General features: G+C 40.9%; 1 long non-coding RNA gene across 1 annotated transcript in view; it reads left to right on the forward strand.

Annotated features, from left to right (window-relative positions):
* Positions 1 to 15,443, forward strand: part of LOC140342836 (uncharacterized) — a 16,706-nt gene extending 1,263 nt beyond the window's left edge. The window contains exons 2-3 of the long non-coding RNA XR_011923170.1: positions 13,025 to 13,103; positions 15,072 to 15,443. This is a non-coding gene — a long non-coding RNA (uncharacterized lncRNA). The remainder of the gene's footprint in view (positions 1 to 13,024; positions 13,104 to 15,071) is intronic.
* The last annotated feature ends 4,623 nt before the right edge of the window (positions 15,444 to 20,066 follow it).

Below are 20,066 nucleotides of genomic sequence, written 5' to 3' on the forward strand. Positions count from 1 at the left end.
CTTTCTTTCTTTCTTTCTTTCTTTCATTCTTTCTTTCTCTCTCTCTTTTTTTGTGTTTTCTCTCTCTCTCCCTTTCTTCCCCTCCCTTCTTTCTTTCTTTCTTTTCTCTCTCTCTCTCTCTTTCTTTCTTTTCTTTCTCACTCTCTCTCTTTCTTTCTCTATCTCTCTCTCTTTCTCTCTCTCTCTCTCGCTTTCTTTCTCTCTCTCTCGCTTTCTTTCTCTCTCTCTCGCTTTCTTTCTCTCTCTCTCTTTCTTTCTTTTCTTTCTCACTCTCTCTCTCTCTCTCTCTCTCTTTCTCTTTCTCGCTTTCTTTCTCTCTCTCTCTTTCTTTCTTTTCTTACTCTCTCTCTCTTTCTTTCTCTATCTCTCTCTCTTTCTTTCTGTCTTTCTCTATCTAATCTACTCTGTTTATCAATCTACTAAGTGTGAGTGGACTAATTATGATCTTAGGTAAATTATATTTTCAGACTTCCTCTCTAGTTCTTCTCCAAACTTCACAATGATAACTTTTTATGATGCTTTGTGTACATTGACGTACTATAGAAATGTTTTTGTAGCCTCAAATGACCAATAGGATTCCAGCTGTCATACTTCCATTTCCACCAAGACTTAATATGATTGGTTACCATAGAAAACACAGACATTTTTCTTTATTGTAGTTTCTAAACGGCTGTACCATTGATAATAATTTGCCCATAAACAGGGACGGGGTCTGGCCTGGGGTTTGTTGTTGGTTTATCTGTGTCTTATAGAAAATCTTCTTTGAAATTAATATGTGTTGCCATTGTTTGCATCTCCATCAAAATGCTGGCTGCCTGGCACTCCTATGGATCCAATGGTTCCAGTAAAATCAGTATTGTTACATTTTGAAGCTAAAGGACAAATTTACCTTGACAAATTTACAAATTTACCAAATGCCAATCTACTAGCATGTGCATAAGTGGATAAGTAATGACAACCCCATATTGTTTCTTTGAATAAGGACTTTCATTGATAAATGACATACTTATTCAGTTGTCTGATTGGAGGAACATGTTCATACAATGAGCCATTCTCCATCACCAATGTCCTAGCAATGCTAATATGGAGTTGGTCATGTTAGCCCCATCTGTGTTAGTGAAGGGGCCCAGCAGCCGCTGAAGTCATCAGCAAGATGTTCTGTAATGATGTTGTTGTTTTAAATAACTTTTTAACTAAACAGCAGGGAAATGGGTTTGTGAACAGGATGACTTCAGTCTGACTAGGAGAGGGGGGAGAGGGGCACAGAGATAGAGGCGGCCTTTGGATAGACTCCGTGAAACTCTCGAGTTGAATTCCAGCTGTTCATCTTTCCATTCTCCAAACCACAAGATGATGTGCCAACTTCATTTGTCAGATTATCCCAGCTCTGAATTACAGGGAGAGGATCAGGAGATCCAGCTTGCTGCAATTTAGCTGCCTGACTTTTAATTAATTCAAAATTTGTATTCAATTAGGAACCCTCGGAGGTGGATATACAACCCAGGCTGAACTTTATATACCATCCTCACTCCAGAGACCCTATAATTAAATGCAAGCCTTTCAATGAGACACATTCACAAGGATGAGCTGGATATCAGATCCATGGAGGGGTTTGGAGATAACTGTAAATGACACTAAAGATTTCAGGAATTAGCAAACTCTCACTCAGGTGCAGAGTGTGACTGGTTGGGGTACAGCATGGGAAGATAGGTGACATTTCTTCTACAGTCCCGACGGGCCTTAAGACTTCTGTGATTTCTGGATTGCATTAGCAATTGATTAATTTAATTTACTGCTCATAAATCTTCTAACAGGAAACATTTCCTGGGAGAATCATGGAGGCTGTAACTGTGACCTTTCATTCTACTCAAGCTGTTTTTTTGGCTGTCAAGTTGTTGGTTCAGCACACTTAGTCCTTTGCCCAAACCTAGACAAAATGAACAGGCTAGGACTCAAAAAGTCAGACCCAAAAAGGTCAAGATGGACAAAATTCTCCTAGGAAAGGTTTGCCTTTGCCACATTTTCTTAAAGGAAACCTTTAGATCCTCATTGTTGCATTGCGATATGGCACCTTATGAATGTTGTTGGGGATCCATGGCACCCAAAGACAAACTCATAATACCCCTACAATGCAGAGCACTGTAAGGCAACACAATACTGTGGCTTGTGGTTCATCAGAAAAAAAGATTTTATTAGGAGTAATGGGCTATAATAACACACAGAATGAATCTTATCTAGCAATATAATGTATGCACATTAACACCACACAGCAGAGTAGAAAGGTGTGAATGGGCTCTCCAGAACCCACTGACTTTTATGCTTTCAGGGCCTTGAACAGATCAGTAAAGTCAAAACTCTTTATTCATTTACTTGTTCTAGTTAACCACCCTTTGTAATAAAGAAAAGAGGGTTTGCATGGCAGCTGGGCAGTTAGCATTTTTTTAGAAGTATATTAGCAATGTCTGTTTTCATGCCACTTATGACAGAGTTCCTTTAATGTTGATATGAGGTTCATTAATCACTTTTACCCAAATCTGTTAGTGAGTCACCTGCACAAAATGATGTTGTAAGCAAGTCTGTGCCACAGACCAATTATGCTGCAATAACATCCAAGAAACAATGATGTGCTTTCTCTTTATATCCTATACCACGTGTATCACTTCCATGTAAAGGGTGGCCAGTAAAATATTCTAAGCCAATACAGGGACAGCAATAAACACCCTTCCGTACTCCAGTAATACAAAATAGATTTGTACAACTGGGGCCTGCAGTTAAAAACAAATAAGTGCCGCAACACCTAATTATAAGAAATATGGCCTCCTATTAAAAATGCACTGTGTTAAATAATAAAATCCATCTTCATGTATACTTTTTCTTTATTTCCCCTGCATAGTCCCGAAAATATCTGTTGATCCTGCCTGTGATGTCCAACTAATGTAGCTCTGAGTTTATAATTAAATAGCCCAGAGAAGTGATCCTCCCTGATTGAGGTTACAGAGCCAGCCTCAAGTGATTTTTCTGTGCTGCGACAGTAGCTCTGATCACCTTGTGTCAGGCATTCAATGGGTATATTTAAAACAAAATCTGTATACTAGGGATGAGCGAGAAGGCCTCTGACAGTCTGGCAAAAACATCCTCGAACTTCCGATGAGTTCACAAAATTTTGGCAAACTGATTTCACGAATTCTTTTAAAGTCAATAGGCCGACTTTAAACATTAATAGCAAAGCCCCTATACATGTTAGAACCACCAAATATGCTGGGTATGTGTAGGAGAACAGTGGCAACAAGGGACAAATACAAAAGTTCCAAAAGACCTTGTGGTTTTCCAGAAAATGGCAGGCAAAGTGACAGCAGGCAAACATGATTTTTGTGTGATGGACAGCGCCCAGAAGGCAGCATAAACATTAGGACATTGAGAAAGGGTGAACTCAACCCACTAGCAACAGTCTCTCCTGTCAAAACAGCAGAAGAATGCATTGCTATTTAATGTACGCACTCCTAATGTATATAGCTGCATAATTTGTTTACGCTATATAAATCATGTTTATTAATAATAATTGCTACTTGGCATCATTACCTGGATGACATGTGTTAGGAATGACACCCAAGTTGTGGACAAGTAGTGCGGTGACATTAGGCAAAAGGATGTAGGACCAGAGACGGAGTGTGGGTCAGCGAGAGAAGTAGAAATGTGTGGCCTCTGATCAGCTATCGCCAGGAAGACCGCATTGGTAAAAGTCATAAGGAGCTGGGTGTAGTGCATCGTCAATGCCACCCAGAAGTGTGTAATACAATTTTTGTGAATGGAATACTGACAGGCAGTAGCAGCAGAAGGTGGCGGTGGGTCCTGAGACGGAGCGGGAACCTCATTGGTAACTGTCATCTAGAGCTTGGTGTAGTGCATCATCAATGCCACCCAGAAGTGTACAATTTTAGTGAACAGAGTACTGACAGGCGGCAGCAGCAGGAGGAGAAGGCGGTGGGCCCTGAGACGGAGAAGGGACCACATTTATAACGGGCATCTAGAGTCCATCGTCAATGCCACCCAGAAGTGTGTAAATACAAATATGAAATTTGTGAAGGGCCAGACCAAGATGTTTTGTGCGATGTTTTGTGTTGCTGTGGTCGGTGGTGCCGGAAGCGGTAGGAAGGTAGACAATATTGCTACTTTGCATCATGAAGTGGATGACATGAATGCCAACCCTCAATCTTACAATACTTAGCTGAAAAATTGGGCAAAGGCAATGGTACCTATCAGTGTGGCAGTACTGAGGGTTTTCATAACTAGCAGAAAAATTCAACCGAGGCAGGCTCAGCTGACAGGGTGTTGGTGATAGGCAGCCACAGACTCAGCAGAGGAGCAGTGTGGGTTCACAGAGGCATCTTGGTTGGCCAGTGAGTACTTGTGTCAGTCAATCAGTGACATCTGCAGTGGGGATATGATAGTTGTTAGTAACCCACCTTTCGTTCATTTTCAAAAAGGTGAGGGGATTGACATTTTCCGTCGTCAGACATGATAGGTTGTCCGTGACCACTCTGCCAGAGACACTGAAGGTTCTTTCGGACAGAACACTGGATGCCAGGCACGAAAGAAGCTTGATGGCATACTGTGCCAACTGCGGGCAGATTTCAAGCCTGTTGCCCCAAAACGTAATGGCGTCACTACTGTCAGGACAGGCATCCTCCTCATAACTGCTGTCGTCAACACCACCACCATCACCAGCCAGAAAAGAGACAACATAATCGTGCATCATGCGCTTCAGCCATTCTTGTTGGTTATTTCCCTGCACTTGTTTGAAGTGGCGCCATCAGGTTTCGCCAGGCATCCAGAAAATCCTCCTTGCCTTGGCCTAGACTTTTGGATGTGTGAGGCCTGCTGCCACTACTGCCGATGCTGCTGCTGCTGCCGCCACTACAGGGGGGTATGGTGGAGGCAGTGTCCGTCTGAGCTCCCTCTGTGGAATGTGGTGCGCGGAACTCCTCACACAGCCAGTCACATAGTATTCTGCTCAGGCGGGTCACCTTTTCTTACTCTTGCGCTGGGTTGGGTAGAAATTTGACATTTTGTCCTTGTAGCGGTGATCCAAAAGGGTGGCCAGCCAGTAATCATCCCGGTTCGTAGGCATCGCAACATGTGGACACACATATGAAAGAGGGGTTCCCTGGGCTCATCCTGGGTACTGGGGGCCAGTACCTTGCACAGCGTCTCCATCTGCAGCCACTGGTCACAGGTAAAATAGCTCAGTTGTGTGGCTGTACCATGGGCCCCGTTGCCTCCAAGCACCACGCTGACCAAGTAATAGCGGATGGCTAGCTTTTGCTCACACGGACACTGTAGCATGTGCAGGGTGGAGTTCCATCTTGTCACGGAGTCACAAATGAGTCTATGCAGTGGCAGCCTCTGTTGGCCCTGGATCTTGCTAAGCACCGCAGCGGGAGTAGGGGACTGGCATACATGGCTGCAGATAGAGTGAGCCTGTCTCAGTCCTACAGCCCTGGGTATGTGCGGTGGAACTTATGCACCACCAGGTTCAGTACATGCGCAAAGCAGGGCACATGTGTTATGCGGCCCATGCGCAGTGAGGCCACAAGGTTGGCCCCGTTGTCGCACACTACATTGCCTTTTGATAGCCGGGAGGGCGTCAGCCAAGCCTCAACCTCTCTGTGGAATACGGACAAGAGTTCTCTGGCAGTGTGACTTTTCTCCCCCAAGGACACCAGTTTCAGCACTGCCTGGCAATGCGTGTGCTTGAGGGAGCTGTAGTGGCGCGCCCGCTTAACCACAGTGCCCTCCGCTGCTTGCCTTTCAGGAGGAGTGTTGAAAAGAAAGGGGTTGACGATAGAAGGAATGCAGGAGGGAGAGGAGGAGGGAGAGGACTGGGGTGGCCCATGCTTTCCCATCACACCTCTCGGTGGGGGAACCAGGTGCTGCAATGCCACTTGCAGACCACCGCCCACTGAGCTATGCAAGGCCACCCAGTGAGCGGTGAAGGATAGGTAGTGTCCCACTCCGTGCCTGGTTGTCCAGCTGTCCATGGTGACGTGGATTTGGCTAGACACCGAGAATGCCAATGCCAGGTAGAGGTTTTCTATTACATGTGCAGGTAAACGGGGAACAGCTGTGCGGTAGAAGTAAAGCCTGCTTGGTATATTCCACGGATGCTTGGCCATCAGGTCACAGAAGGGAGCCAAGTCCACAATGCTGTACGGCAGTAGCTGCAAGGCCAATAGACGTGAATCGAGTTTGATGACTCTTCTGTTGGTTGGGGCTGGTGCCTTGTGCAGAACTCTGGTAGAGTGAGCTGAAGGGACTGGGAGCTAGGGGAGCTGAAGGGGTCACTGGAATACCCATCTTGCGGAGACAAACAAGGTCTGACGCCACAAAACCTGCTGGCAGAAGCTGATACTTCATCTCCGCTACAAGTCTGGCTGGCACCAAGCTCCTGAGACATAGTAGCAATGACAGTTGGAGGTGGAGAAAGAGTCAATGTAGGTGGAAGAAGAGAGGATGACGTGGTTGCACCTTTAGAAGAATGCAAGTACTGCTCCCACTTTGGTTTGTGGTTCTTGCGCATGTGGGAAAGCAGGGATGTTGTACCCAAAGGTGATCCAGCCTGTCCTCTGCAGATGTGCCTGTGGCACAGGATGCGGATTGCTACGCACCTGTCATTGTCTTTCAGTGTAAAAAAGGACTACACTGGAGAGGTGTGTGCAACCACTCTGCTGCTCTTTTTCTTTGCCTGCCTCTGCATCTGCTGGGTGCCCTGCATCTGCTCTAGCTCTACCTCCCCCACGGTCACATCGTCTCTGACTGTTCCTCTGCTTGTGCCCACTCCTCTGTCTCTTCTTTGGGACTCAAATGAGGCAGATTGGCGGCCCCTTCCATCCCGAGTCTTTTGCTGCTGCTGCGTTTCCTCTGCATCTGTTTCAGAACTGCTGCTAGCCCTTACACGTACCGGTGGTTCCCAGGTGACATCACGGTCATCATCATCCTCATTTTCATCTAAGCCAACCTCTGCAAATGCAACCACTGATCCAGAACCCTTGCCCAGCAAGTGCTGACCACACTCAAAGGGTCTCAAAGTCTGCCTCCTGCTCTGAAATTCGCACTGACAAATCCTCAGGTTGTTCGTCAAACAACAAGGGAGAGTCATCGGGAGGTACAGGCACATTAGCCACGCTAACTCCTGTCTTTGCTCCTGTCACGGCTGTGCTGGTTGCTGCTGATGCTGCCAAAGAAGAGCCTGCTGCACTTGAGGCCCCTGAGACCCAGTCCACAATACTCTCCACATGACGTGGCTGTATGATTGTATTCCGCCCTCTCAATGCATCTACCAGCGTACCGGTGCTCCTACCACATCTCAGACCTGTTTGACAACTTGTACTGCTGCCTCTAACAGTTTGCTGCTGCTGCTGTCCTACAGTGGCGGAAGTATGCCCCCTGCCAGATGCAGCAGGTTCCCAACGCCACACCTTCCCCTGTGTCTATCACTCATCTTTTACTTATTCGGGCACCTGTACCAAACGGTTTTCTTTGGTAAATAGCAAGAGGTATCAAAGATTGAAATATCTGTATTTTTTTATAGTAGAACAAAAATTTTTCTGTACCAAACTATAATCTTTGGTAAATAGCAAGAAGTATCAAAGGCTGAAATATCTGTAATTTTTATATAGTGGGACAGGAATTTTTTTTTTAACAAACAGTCTTCTTTGGTAAATAGCAAGAGGTATCAAGCACTGAAATATCTTTTTTTTATATAGTAGGACAGAATTTTTTGTTTTGTTTTGTTTCAATAATTTATTAGAATTTTTATTGGAATTTTACAAAAATAGAACAGAGATACAATTCCAATACAAAACAGTCTATTAAAACATTCCGTAACCGAGAGTGGGGAGAGAGAAAGAAAAAAAACAAACATGTTATCTCAAAATTGTACAACAAAATCCGAATTAAGTGTAAAACAATCAAAGGGATATTGCAACTGACTTGCTCTAAAGAATAGGCTGTTGAATCGTAAGCGACCAAAGTGGGGAGTATGATCCCCTTCTGGGGGGGGAGACTTAACCGAACTAATTAAAAACGGCAAACCAAAAAAAAAAGGGGCCTTGACCTGCTTGACCTGTGCAATGGTGGGAGTAGTCGACCACCAAGCTCTTGCTATGACCAGTTTAGCTGCTGTGAATAAATGTGGTAATAAAAGAAATTGAGTCACAGTGCAAACTTCAGGTCTTAAATTAAGCAAGGCTTCCACAGGACGTTTAGGGAAGGACCGTCCTGTGACCGTATAAGCCTTTCGGTAGACCTTTGTCCAGTATCTTTGCAATTTGTGGCATACCCACTAAATGTGATGTAAGGTGCCTGGGGAGTCACAGCCACGGAAGCATTTGTGGCTCTGATCTGGTTTTATTTTGGCCAATCTCAATGGAACCATGTACCAGCACATCGATAACTTATAGTTTACTTCGACTGCAGAACTGTTAATGCTACAGTGAGTAGTGGTATCCCAAATCTGTTCCCACTCCTCTGGTTCCAAGGACACGGCCAAGTTCCCCCCCCCCAATGGGAGACATAAGGTAGAGGGGCTGAGGTATGCTTGCAGACTAGGGTATTGTACATAGCCGAGACCACTCCTTTACCAAAGGAGTTACTGACACAAATCCATTCAAGGGGAGACGGAGCCTTCCCAGGAGGTGATTGCCCCAGCCTAGAACGTATAAAGTATAAGTATAAAGTGGGGGATCTGCAATAATCTGAACAGTTCAAAGGCCGAGATCTGGAATTTTTTATGTAAGGCACTCACATTCAGAATTTCACTTCTTTAGTAAATAGCAAGAGGTATCAAACACTGAAATATCTGTATTTTTTTAGAGTAGGACAGAAATATTTCTGTAGCAAACTGGCTTCTTTTTGTACATAGGAACGGGCAGCATCAAAAACTGCAGTATCTGTATATATACAGATATACAGAAGGGTCCTAACCTGTCCCTGTCACAATGCAGATCTCTCCCTGCTTCTATCCTTCACACAGAACACAAGATGGAGTGACTAACCCCTCCCTCCTTCCCTGTATATATGCCTGTGCTTAGATCTCTCCTGATTGGCTGCTGGGCCTTGCTGTGCATCCTGGGAGCAAATGATTCGCTCCCAGCTGCGATTCTTGCCGGAAATAGTGGTTGTTCCCGCCCCTTGCTTTTTCCCTCGCTCGTTCGGCGAGAACACAACCTCATGTTGAATTACAAGGCCGTTCTCGCCTAAATGTTCGGAAAAAGCGAGAAAGGCCCGATTCGTAGCAAGTATGAACTTACAAATCTCGCTCACTCATCCCTACTGTATATATATATATTAAACTGATACAAAAAATGTTTAAAAAATTATTTCTCAATTCTTGCACTTCTTCATTATAAATGCCTGATGCCCTCCTGGTTTTCTTCCAGTTGCCATCTCTGCATCCCTTGTAAGTATTTACCCTCACGCATTATCTCACCAAAACTAAAGCTACTATTACAGTGGATGTGGAAGAAAGTATTGAGCCAATCACAAAAGTAGATAATTAGTTGGGGGCCGCAGTATACAGAATGCCTCCAGGTGCCATATTGCACTACATTTTTGACAAGTTTTAGAAAGTTACAGTATTTTTAGGTTGTAATGTAGTAGGTAGTGTCAAACAATATTTATTTACAAAATGACTGGTGTAGGTATTCTGTGTGCTATGGTCTTGGTTTAACCAACATGGGAGTTCCCCTATAAGCCTTTGTTGTCTAACCAGCTTTTTCTTTGTTTCCTTTATCATGAATCCTGAAATATATTTTCAGATTTTCTGTATATGATTAACACTGATAGGGATGCAGTTTTAATTGGACTGATTTATTAAAGCTCTCCAAAACTGGAGAAAATAGACTATCAGGGGTAAACCTGGGATATCCAGCAAATGTGGAATGGATTTCTTAAAAATGTTTTGCTCTTAGTTGGCAAATGTTTTACATTCTGTACCAGATTCCAGGTTTGCTGGATCACCCAGGTTCCCCAGTGATAGTCTATCTTCTCCTATCCATGAGTTCAGGAATGTTTCTTCTGTATCTCTGGCAGGACAAGAAACTGAAGCCCAGGACAGGTAGGTTGTGCCCACACTGTAGGCCAATATATCAGAACACATTTGTTAAATGATCCAGTTTTTTAATGATAGATTAAATAGGTTGAAATGCATAACATCACATTTTTAACATTCAATCCTACTAAGTCCAAAGGTGTAATGGCTGCACAATGGGGAGTTACAAATTCTCCTGATCTTCTCTTTTAGTCTCCTGATCCAAACTGCCTCTGGAAGAATGCTCTGTCCTTTAGTGTGCCCAGATGTGTATGCCCATCCCCTGTGGTATTGGAATGACATACCCCCAAATTTGTATACAGAGAAGAAGGACACTTTTCTAGGTAAATTACACACCCTGCCTATGTCACAATTTTGCAAATACAATACAAAATGAATACACAAAAAGTAATTGTTAAACCAATCAGTATTTTTTTATTTCCTGCAACTACTTCCCCTTTATATTATCTTTTGAGAAAATAAATGAAATAACAGAGGCTGTATGGACGATTAAGTGGAAATAAAACTTTATAATGAGTAAATAATACATTTTTATTATATATATATCAACCCAGAAAGAAGCATGACCATGGGGGACAGAGGAACAGGGGTCTAGGACCTGAAAATGGACACTTTTATTACCACTGCTGTACGTACCATGGTGGGGCAATCCGAGGCTGAAAACAAACTAATACCTGCAATAGCTTCTTTGTGTTTATTTAAACGTTTTTCATCCAAATTCTTTATTCCTGTAGAAGGAATTTAGGCTTCTGATTACTTTTACAGCTTCCTAGTTTGCCACTTACACACCTGCCACCTATTTTTCTCCTGGTGGTCATCTGGCTATTCTATGAGCCTGAAGCCACTGTAAGACATTTTGGGATGGAAAGCAGGAGGAAACTTCTGAAATCCAGTTCTCTGACCCTCTCTGTGTCAATCAGCCTCCGAAGTCTTCAGAACTTTTAAATTCATGGCATCACATGACTGGCAGTGCCTTTGCAGATGAGCTATTAATTGGGAAGTGTGCAAGGCAAATGAAGCTTCAGGGGTGTAATTAGACCAATTGTGCTGTCTACAAGGAGGGGGCTCTGGATGACAAAACTGGCTAACTTGCTATAAAGAATTACATAAAGCCCTTCCTCTTAAATTTTTTTTGCCAATAAAACCATATATACCTCTTTTGCCCATATTGAAGGTATATGATGTAAGCACCAATCAATCTTGAAATAGTGGCGACAGGATGGTGGCGACAGCTCTGGACTGAAGATATGTATAACAGCAAAAATCCTTTTGTATTTAAACAAGTGTGAGGGCTACACTTTAACATGTGAGCATTGTCTGGTAACATGGCAGTACTTTTTGCATATTATCAATAAAAAGACCTGCTTGTTTCAAATGCCCCTATTTACCATGGCCAATAATGTTACATTTTCTTCACTGATTATCATATGTAAGCTGCAGTCTGCAGTATATATAATAAATGTTACATTTAAACCCCATTAAATCCCCAGAAACAAGTATTTGGTGGGATAGATAGGTATGGCTATTACTGAGCTCTGCCAGTACAGAGCACTGAAGGAGGAGGTCAGAAGGTAACATTTTTATACTTACTTCAGGACAGAAGAAAGTGTATACATTTATGACAAGTTATAAAACTATAATTAGACATTAAAATGATTCAATGGTCGGCGGATATAACATCATACAAATTCCTGTAATTTTAATTAGGATTAACTTAAAAGAAAAATGTTTGCCACCGCCTAAAGAAAACATTTCTGATTACTGTCATTCATCTAAATATAGTTGATTCAGCCAATACATTTGCAGCATGCATGGGGCTCTGAGTACGGCGTGCATTATGATTTTACATGTATTGCATAGATTTGCTCTTCTGTCCTCTCACACCCTGTCCAATCCTTCTTCAAAGGGCAGAAAGCTCCACTTGGGATTTAAAGACTCAATGGGACATGTATTGAGGAAGACGGATATCCCCCGGAAATATTTATAATATGCTCGGCTAGAATTCCTGTTTAATAAGTTACAGGCGGACAACAGCAGGGATTGGCTTGTTCATGTGGACTTTCTAGCTGGTGAGAATGATCAGATTTATCTAACCCCCCATCCACCTGTGTAAATAAATGACCTCATCATATCTGATCATTGTTAATTAGGTTAATAATAACCATTTAGTATATGCCTGAAAACTTCCAGGGCCAGATCCTGGTGAACTTTTCAGAATAATAACTCGGCGATAGAAAAGTTTGTATACCGCTGAAGATCTGGCCCTCCTTCACCTTTTATTTACAGTCTGTTTTTAATTCTATTTCACGTCCTGGATTAATATCAATGAATTACATATTTCTACAAAAGATAATATTTTAGGCACCAACACAAATAGAAAGTGGATTTTATGGTATTAAAAATTAGATATCAACACCAAATGGTTAACATTACAGTGTTTCTACTATTTTCATTGACCTTAATCTCCTAGAAAACAAAAAATAAAATCGTATCAAAAGCACACTTTATAATATTCCATAGTATCTGTAATACATTTTAGCATCCTTTTTAACTTGGCATTTATCTCCTGCAGTTTAACTTCAAATTCACACAGCTCCCTTCCTGATACTAGCTCAGACAGTCATATACAGAATATTTGCACAGAGACACAATCAAATAGTGGGCTTTCCTATTAGAAAGCTGAGCATCTTCACAATAAAAAATGCAATAAAAGTGTTAAAAGTGTAATATTATTAATTTTATTACAGGAATGAAAGATTTGTAAAAGATTAGTATATATTGTAAGTTAGAAAAAGATTTTTGAAAAATGGCCATGTACTATTATAACTTTTATAGAAAGAGACGTATAGAAAGCTAGAAGTATCTGTAATTGTTAAATAGGAGTATGAATATGAATTGAAGCACTGATCTCTGTAGGTATAAAGATAAAAAAACGGCAACAGCTGAAGGAGTATGAAGACACCTTACGTGGGAACAAGAGTTCGGGGTATAAAGGGTAAGCTGCAACGTGTCACTTGTTTGTTTTTCTTGCAGAGTGAGAGTAATTGTTGGATTAATACATTAGTAGAGACATGTGGACTATATTTTCCTGAATTCAGAGACACAGCCATTGGTAAGTTGAGGAGACAGCCAGCACCTGGTGTTGAAACTATAAAACAGAGCCTGGGGCCAAGAATAACTATGTATGTGGATGTAAGAGAATTCCATTGTTGGGTTAAAAATGAGCATTACATGCAAAGAAAGTGACCCTATACTCACCTGCAGCGAATCCCTTTAATTTGCATAGCCTTGGCCTATTCATATCCAAGATATTCATGGTGGTATCGGATGCCCCACTGCACATTGTGGCTTCTCCAACCAAGGATGCAATAGTAATGGAGGGGTCAGCAGAAGGAACTAAACCATGGGGCAGGAGACACAAACTTTAAATGTGTTGAATGTGAAGGTTTATCAGTTATTCATAGCTCTTGAACACCTTGAATCAGAGGACAGGTATATCAATCCTATTCTTCTTTCTATACTTTGTTATTCAAGTGACAAGTTACTTTATTAAATGTACATTGCAGCAAATCATTTACAAATGTCTATGACCCTTGATGTGATCCTCAGCTGTAAAATGGTATTGGTTTAACACCCAGCACATTTAAATGATACGTTTCGAACTATATTTAAATGCCATAGATGTGAAACTTTAGGAAAAATGCACACATGGGCAGAAAAGAAAAAGAGAAAAAATAACCACAGAGCACATGGAATGCCAAAGTGTGAATGGCAGTATAGGAAATTATGACGACTCTATTCCAATAAAAAGTGCACACATGGTCAGAATGTAAAAGAGAAATACCGAGAACCACAAAGTACATATAATGCCAAATGATGAATGGCACCATAGGAAACTATTTCTAATGTTTCATGTAAAAATCTCATGAGAAACACAGAGGTGGTGAAGTGCAGATTTGTAAATAGCATTGGGCTTATTTATCAAGGCAACAGAAAGGGCAGTGATTGGGTCAAAAGTACAGAACTGGATACTGACGAACCAACAAAGTTTTATATATAAAGCTTGCTGATTGCACTGGGTTTCTATAGTCAGCACTGCATGACTACTGTATGTTGGGAATCTAATGTGCATTGCACCTAGAAATGGGGCATGGTACTAAAACCTGGTAATATTTCCCAACTAATATTTTCTATTACGATGAGGCTAAGAGTAATGCATTAGTCCCTTGCACCGCATTGCTGGTTCTTAAGGAAACAGTATCTGCAGATTTGACAGCAGCGAGCTTTAACAGCAGTGCTAAAAAATATGAAACATACATTCCAAATAAAACAAGCGAATAGTGACTCCAGTATAGGAAGTCGTGATTGGTACTGCACTCTTCCACCTCCCATGCCTTGACCATAATAATCAATGGAGGTCGAATAGGGCAAGGCTAAGTGCAACTTTAGAAACGTGTATGCTGAGAAGCTGGGGATTCAAAACCAACACAAGTTCACTTTTAGAAATGCAGCTACCTCTGGATCGCTGGGATGATGATGAAAAATGATGATTTTACTGGCAAGGAACACCATGTGCAGCTTTAGTAAATGAGTCTATGAAATGTTCCTTCACACAAGAGATTCATTTTTTAGAATTGCATGTTTTTAATTGAATCCATTTCTATGCAAACCATGCTTAGGTGTTTCAGCTTTAAAAAAAGATAAGGACATCCTGTATATGTGTTTGATTTCATTTTTTCATTAATATGAGTTAAACATAAAAGCTGTGCTGACAAATAAATGAAGGCGCAGCTGCCACAATGTGTATTCCAGATTTAAGATGATTCAGTTTACCCTTTTCTGTCATCACAACATCTCGCCCTTCCCATTTATATTCTTTGTGTCCCTTCACTCCTCCGCTCATCTCTCCTCCCTGTCTATGTCTTCCCATCTCTTCCTGTTAATATGTTTTCTATATTTTCAGCTGTGGAATGTCATACAATTATCTTGGGGACGAGTGGTTGCGTGATATTGGTACCCTGGTGCCACCCAGGCTGGTTGGAAATCATGGGATATTTGTTGGAAGCCAAACCCCAGCTGTACACATCTGCTGCACATCAAGAGCAGACACAAAACAGAACCATAGTGCTTTCAGCATGAGATGTGCCTGGTCCCCCCTCCCATCCGGCTCGACCTGTGGCTGACACTCGACCAACGACTGTGTGCGATGATGACTGAACATGGAAACTCTATAAAAGTAATATGAAACATAAACACCCGTTTTCATGAGTGTTTTCATGTGTGTGTATGTATTTATGTATATATCAACTCCAGTCCACGAGGGCCACATACAGGCCAGGATTTTGGAATTAGAGTCATTTTCTGACCTGTTGTAAACCCTAACTTACTACTTGAGTCTGTTAGGGAAATACTAAAAATGTGTTGGACACGTAGCTTACTATTTCAACCACATTGTTCATTAGCCCAGAAGGACCAAACTTTTTGTCTGGGCTCCATGTAAAATTTAGCAGTAGCTGCACGACTCCCATGAAATCCCATGGAAAAAAAGTTATACATAAAACTGATCCTGTGGTTCTTTTACTATTGCTAATATCTTTATTATATAATCCCATCATATGCACAGTGGTTACTGCCAGGAGGATTCATATATTTAGGATGGAGTGCAGGCACAGGGATGAAGCTGAAAACAATTCTTCATCCTTCAGTACTAAAGACCCTCCTCCTATTGTGTGATTCTTCCCCCACCTCCTAGATTGTAAGCTCTTCTGGGCAGGGTCCTCGCCTCTTCATATGTCACTGTCTGTACCTGTCCATCATTTGCAACCTCTATTCAATGTACAGCCCTGCGTAATATGTTAAATAATGTTTAATAATCATAATAATAACACTGGGGAACAAGCTTATTTACACTAAAATAGGTATGCTGATTCTGAAACTGCAGTTAGTTTTTTTCTATCACGTGGAGTTTTTTCTCTACCGCTTATATTTTTGTGATTTCTGTAGCGTGGATTTGAAGATATTCCTTTGCACACAAGACAATGTGGTCAGAGGTTGCGCGCTGCTCTATGTAGTGAATAAGCACAATTTATTTTTCCACTTACACATGTATTTCCTTTCTTTCAGATCATGTCTGGCTTTGCTGCTTCTCCTTGTAAGTGCCTAAACAACCCTGATTCATTTTGTTATATCTGTGGCAGTTTCACCATTCCCAGCCAAAGGGCGAACACCAGCACATTTGTAGGGCAAGCCGATTTGGAATGGCGACTGTTCATCGATAGCTCAAAGCAGAGCTTAAAGTGTGTCCTCCTTCACAATGGCAATATATTTGGGTCAGTCCCAATTGGCCATTCTGTTTCTCTTTGTGAAGAATATGCAGACATAAAGAGAGTCATTGAGTTGTTACAATATCACCAACACAATCGAGTCATCTGTGTTGACTATAAAATGGTATGCTTCCTTCTTGGTCAGCAACGAGGATACACCAAGTATCCCTGTTATCTGTGCATGTGGGACAGCAGAGCTCGTGAGAGGCATTAGGTGGAAAGGAATTGTCCTCCAAGATCTGCCCTAAAACCAGGTGATCCAAACATTCTACATGAGCCACTTGTTGATAGAAAGAATAATATATTCCCACCTCTGCTCATGAAACTGGGTCTGATGAAACAGTTCGTTAAAGCTTTGCCAACTGAAGGAGATTGTTTCAAGTATCTCATTTTGGGATTTCCTAGCCTGTCATTTAAAAAAATAAAGGCCGGTGTGTTTGATGGTCCACAGATTTGGCAGCTCATTAAAGATGAACAATTTTAGAAACTCTTGAAAAGCTACAAAATGCTTGGTTGCAGTATGAGCATCAAGGTGCATTTTCCTGCATAGCCATCCTTCTAACTTCCCTGAAAACCTTGGTGTAGTCAGTGATGAGCAAGGTGAATGATTCCAGCAAGATTTGCAGGTCACGGAAGGACAGTATCAGGGTAGATGGGATGTACATATGATGGCTGACTATTGTTGGAGCATCCGGCGGGATTGTCCAAACACTGAACACTCCAGGAAAAGCTATAAGTGTAAATTATTACCTTAACCTCTTACCCAATAAATTTCAAATGTTTTACTGTAAAAAAAAATGTCATGGAGTAACAATAAATCCTTTGTATAAGCAAAAGGAATTTAAATAAACAGTACTTTCAAGTTATTATTTCAATATTTTTTTATTTGTATGTAAAATTTGTATATTTTTTGAAAAAAATGAAGGGTTTCTGGATTCTGGATTCACCACCCAAAAATTAGTAAAAAACAAGTGTAAGATCTAACTCAACAAAAAAATGTGTTCCCCAATGTAATAATAAGGACAATTCCTGTTTCTAAATCTTCTCTTCTAATTTCTTTCTGTTGCATTTCTATATTCAGCATTTTTATTACCTTTAGGAGGACAGTTTGAGCCCCTTTACGTATGCTTCACATTACTAATATGAGTTCAGATTGGGTCACTTAGGAAGGGGTAGGCGTCCTTTAAAAGGAGGCAATCTGGACTCTCTCATAGTGCGTAGTATTAAAAATAAATTACCTTTGTGTGCGTTTTACCGTAAACCCAAACTGAGCAAATATGGAGGATGATATTGCTGGCCCATTCTCCTGACAATGCTGGTTGCCTGGCTTTTATGCCAAAAAGTCATCTAAATATTTTCACTTACTAGAGATGGTCACTGAGATGCAGAAAATGAGATATTTGTAGCAAATAGCATTGCATTGCAATTGAGCCAATCAAATTATTTACCTGTAGAGTCTGATTAATTTTCAAGTCAGTGCAGTTTGCATGCACAAGCCACATTTGTGGCATCACATTGACCATCTCTATAACTGAACAAACATGAAGATCTTGCTTTTACTTGATGCATGCTTGTTCATGGTCATTGACTGAAAAAAGTATTAAAGGCTGTGGCTCCCAGGCATATAGCGTTTTCATAGGGAGGTTAGCAATGGCAACCTTAATAACCAAGGAAAGCATTTTAAGTTAAATTCCAGGAAAGAAGGTAAACCTGCTGAAGAACTGTTTGTAATGTATGTAATGTTTGTAATGATTGTAAGCTCTTCGGGGCAGGGTCCTCCTCTGTATCACTGTCTGTATTTGTGTTTCAATTAATGTACAGCGCTGCGTAATATGTTGGCGCTATATAAATCCTGTTTATTATTATTAAAAAAATAATAATAATAATAATAATGTGTGTAATCTGGACACCCCTGCAAGACAGTATAACCTCTCCTACGACCTTACCTTTATCCACCGCAGTAAAGCCAGGAGGTTTGGTGAAGGAGGCACCCAAAAGGTTGTGACTGCACAATAATGAAGCAGTGTATTGGTGAGATCAGCCTTCTGCTCACTCAGATCTCTCCTATCATTAAGCTCCCACTATATTGACACCTATGTAGAATGCAGTAAAGCTGTATTGGTTCACAATAGTCCTATTACTGCTGTGCAGAGGACTGCAGGAAGATTGTAAAAATATAGTTTTAGATGGATATGTTAGTTGAAAACAATTTTTTTAGCACTACACTGCTTAACCTGCTCCAGGTGTTTCTTTTACATATGTTTTTCTCATTCTGCCATTTCTGAGTAATCAGTTGTAAAAAGTTCTGCTGGTATTGATGCCCAGCCAACCCAAAGTCATTTCACCAGTTAGCAGAATTTGGATGAATGTGTGATTTATTCTCTGGCTCTGTGACACCCATTATAAAGTGCTGGTGACACTACAGAGAGCTTTGGCCGTTTTCATGTCTCCTTTTGCATGTATCCTAAAATACCATTTTCTAGAACATTGTGACTTTTCTGACATGTAGCAGATTCTATTTAAATTGCATTTCTTTAAAATATGTCTATTGTGCAATGCAAGCTAAACAGCCTCAACTTTAGTATATCTTGAGACGATACCATTGTAAAATGCATCATGTTGTTAATCTGTTAATATACCCTAGTGAAGCTGATTACTTTAAATTGAAGTGACACTAAATTCTCATCATGTTGGTGAGTTCCTATGTCTGGAGACACTTTAGCTAAACCTACACCAAAGGTTTTACAGACTCTCCTGACATCTAGTGGTCAAAAATAAGTATTACAACACCAACAAACCATTTGTTACATATTAATGATAAATTTGTTCTTTTAATTTGTTTGACTTAAATATTAACTGGAACATGTCTTCCTGTTTTGATCAAATATAATACAGGCTTGGGTTACTCTATTTCTTCCTGTCTGCTACTAACCCTTACTAACAGTCACATGCTGTGCACCCTTCTGGAAAGACAACCAGCTGTACCCCACTTGCTGGATTGCTGATCATATTCTACAGCTGGAAGATATTGGCCAATTTGGATTTCTTATTTCATACTGACAAACACTCACCTTACTTATTCAAATTAGGAGGCAGATATGTATTTTGTCTCCATTTCAAAGGCAACTTCTTCTATTACCCTGAAAATTAAAAGTCATGAATACTAATGGCCACTCACCACATCTCTTCAAAATGACAGCGCCAAACCCTGATGGTAAGTTGCTTCCTTCCTAAATTTGATGACAACATCCCGTGTTTCAAATGTTGCATTCACCTCCGAATAAAATGAATAAAAGCAAAACCTAAAATGTATAGCAATGTATATATTAAAAGATTAAATAAAAAAGCCATATATTGCTGCAATATTCACTTTCAAGTCAAAGATTTCCTATGCAGTATTTTTTCTACCCAAGAAAGGCGACAGCTTTGCTAATCAGAACATAGTTTTGGACAGGACTCTATGTGAATGTATTTGCATAGAGATAATTATATGAAATATATGAAATACCTGGAATACCAATTTATTCTAAAGTAAGGTAATGATACTGCAGAAAAAATAGAGCTAGCATCTGAAAGTTTTAGTAATATACTGAACACTGAGAATAAGCCACCCACACAAACCACACATATTTATT

This window comes from Pyxicephalus adspersus, chromosome 1 (genome assembly GCF_032062135.1).
Source record: "Pyxicephalus adspersus chromosome 1, UCB_Pads_2.0, whole genome shotgun sequence".
In the NCBI taxonomy this organism is placed as follows: Eukaryota; Metazoa; Chordata; class Amphibia; order Anura; family Pyxicephalidae; genus Pyxicephalus; species Pyxicephalus adspersus.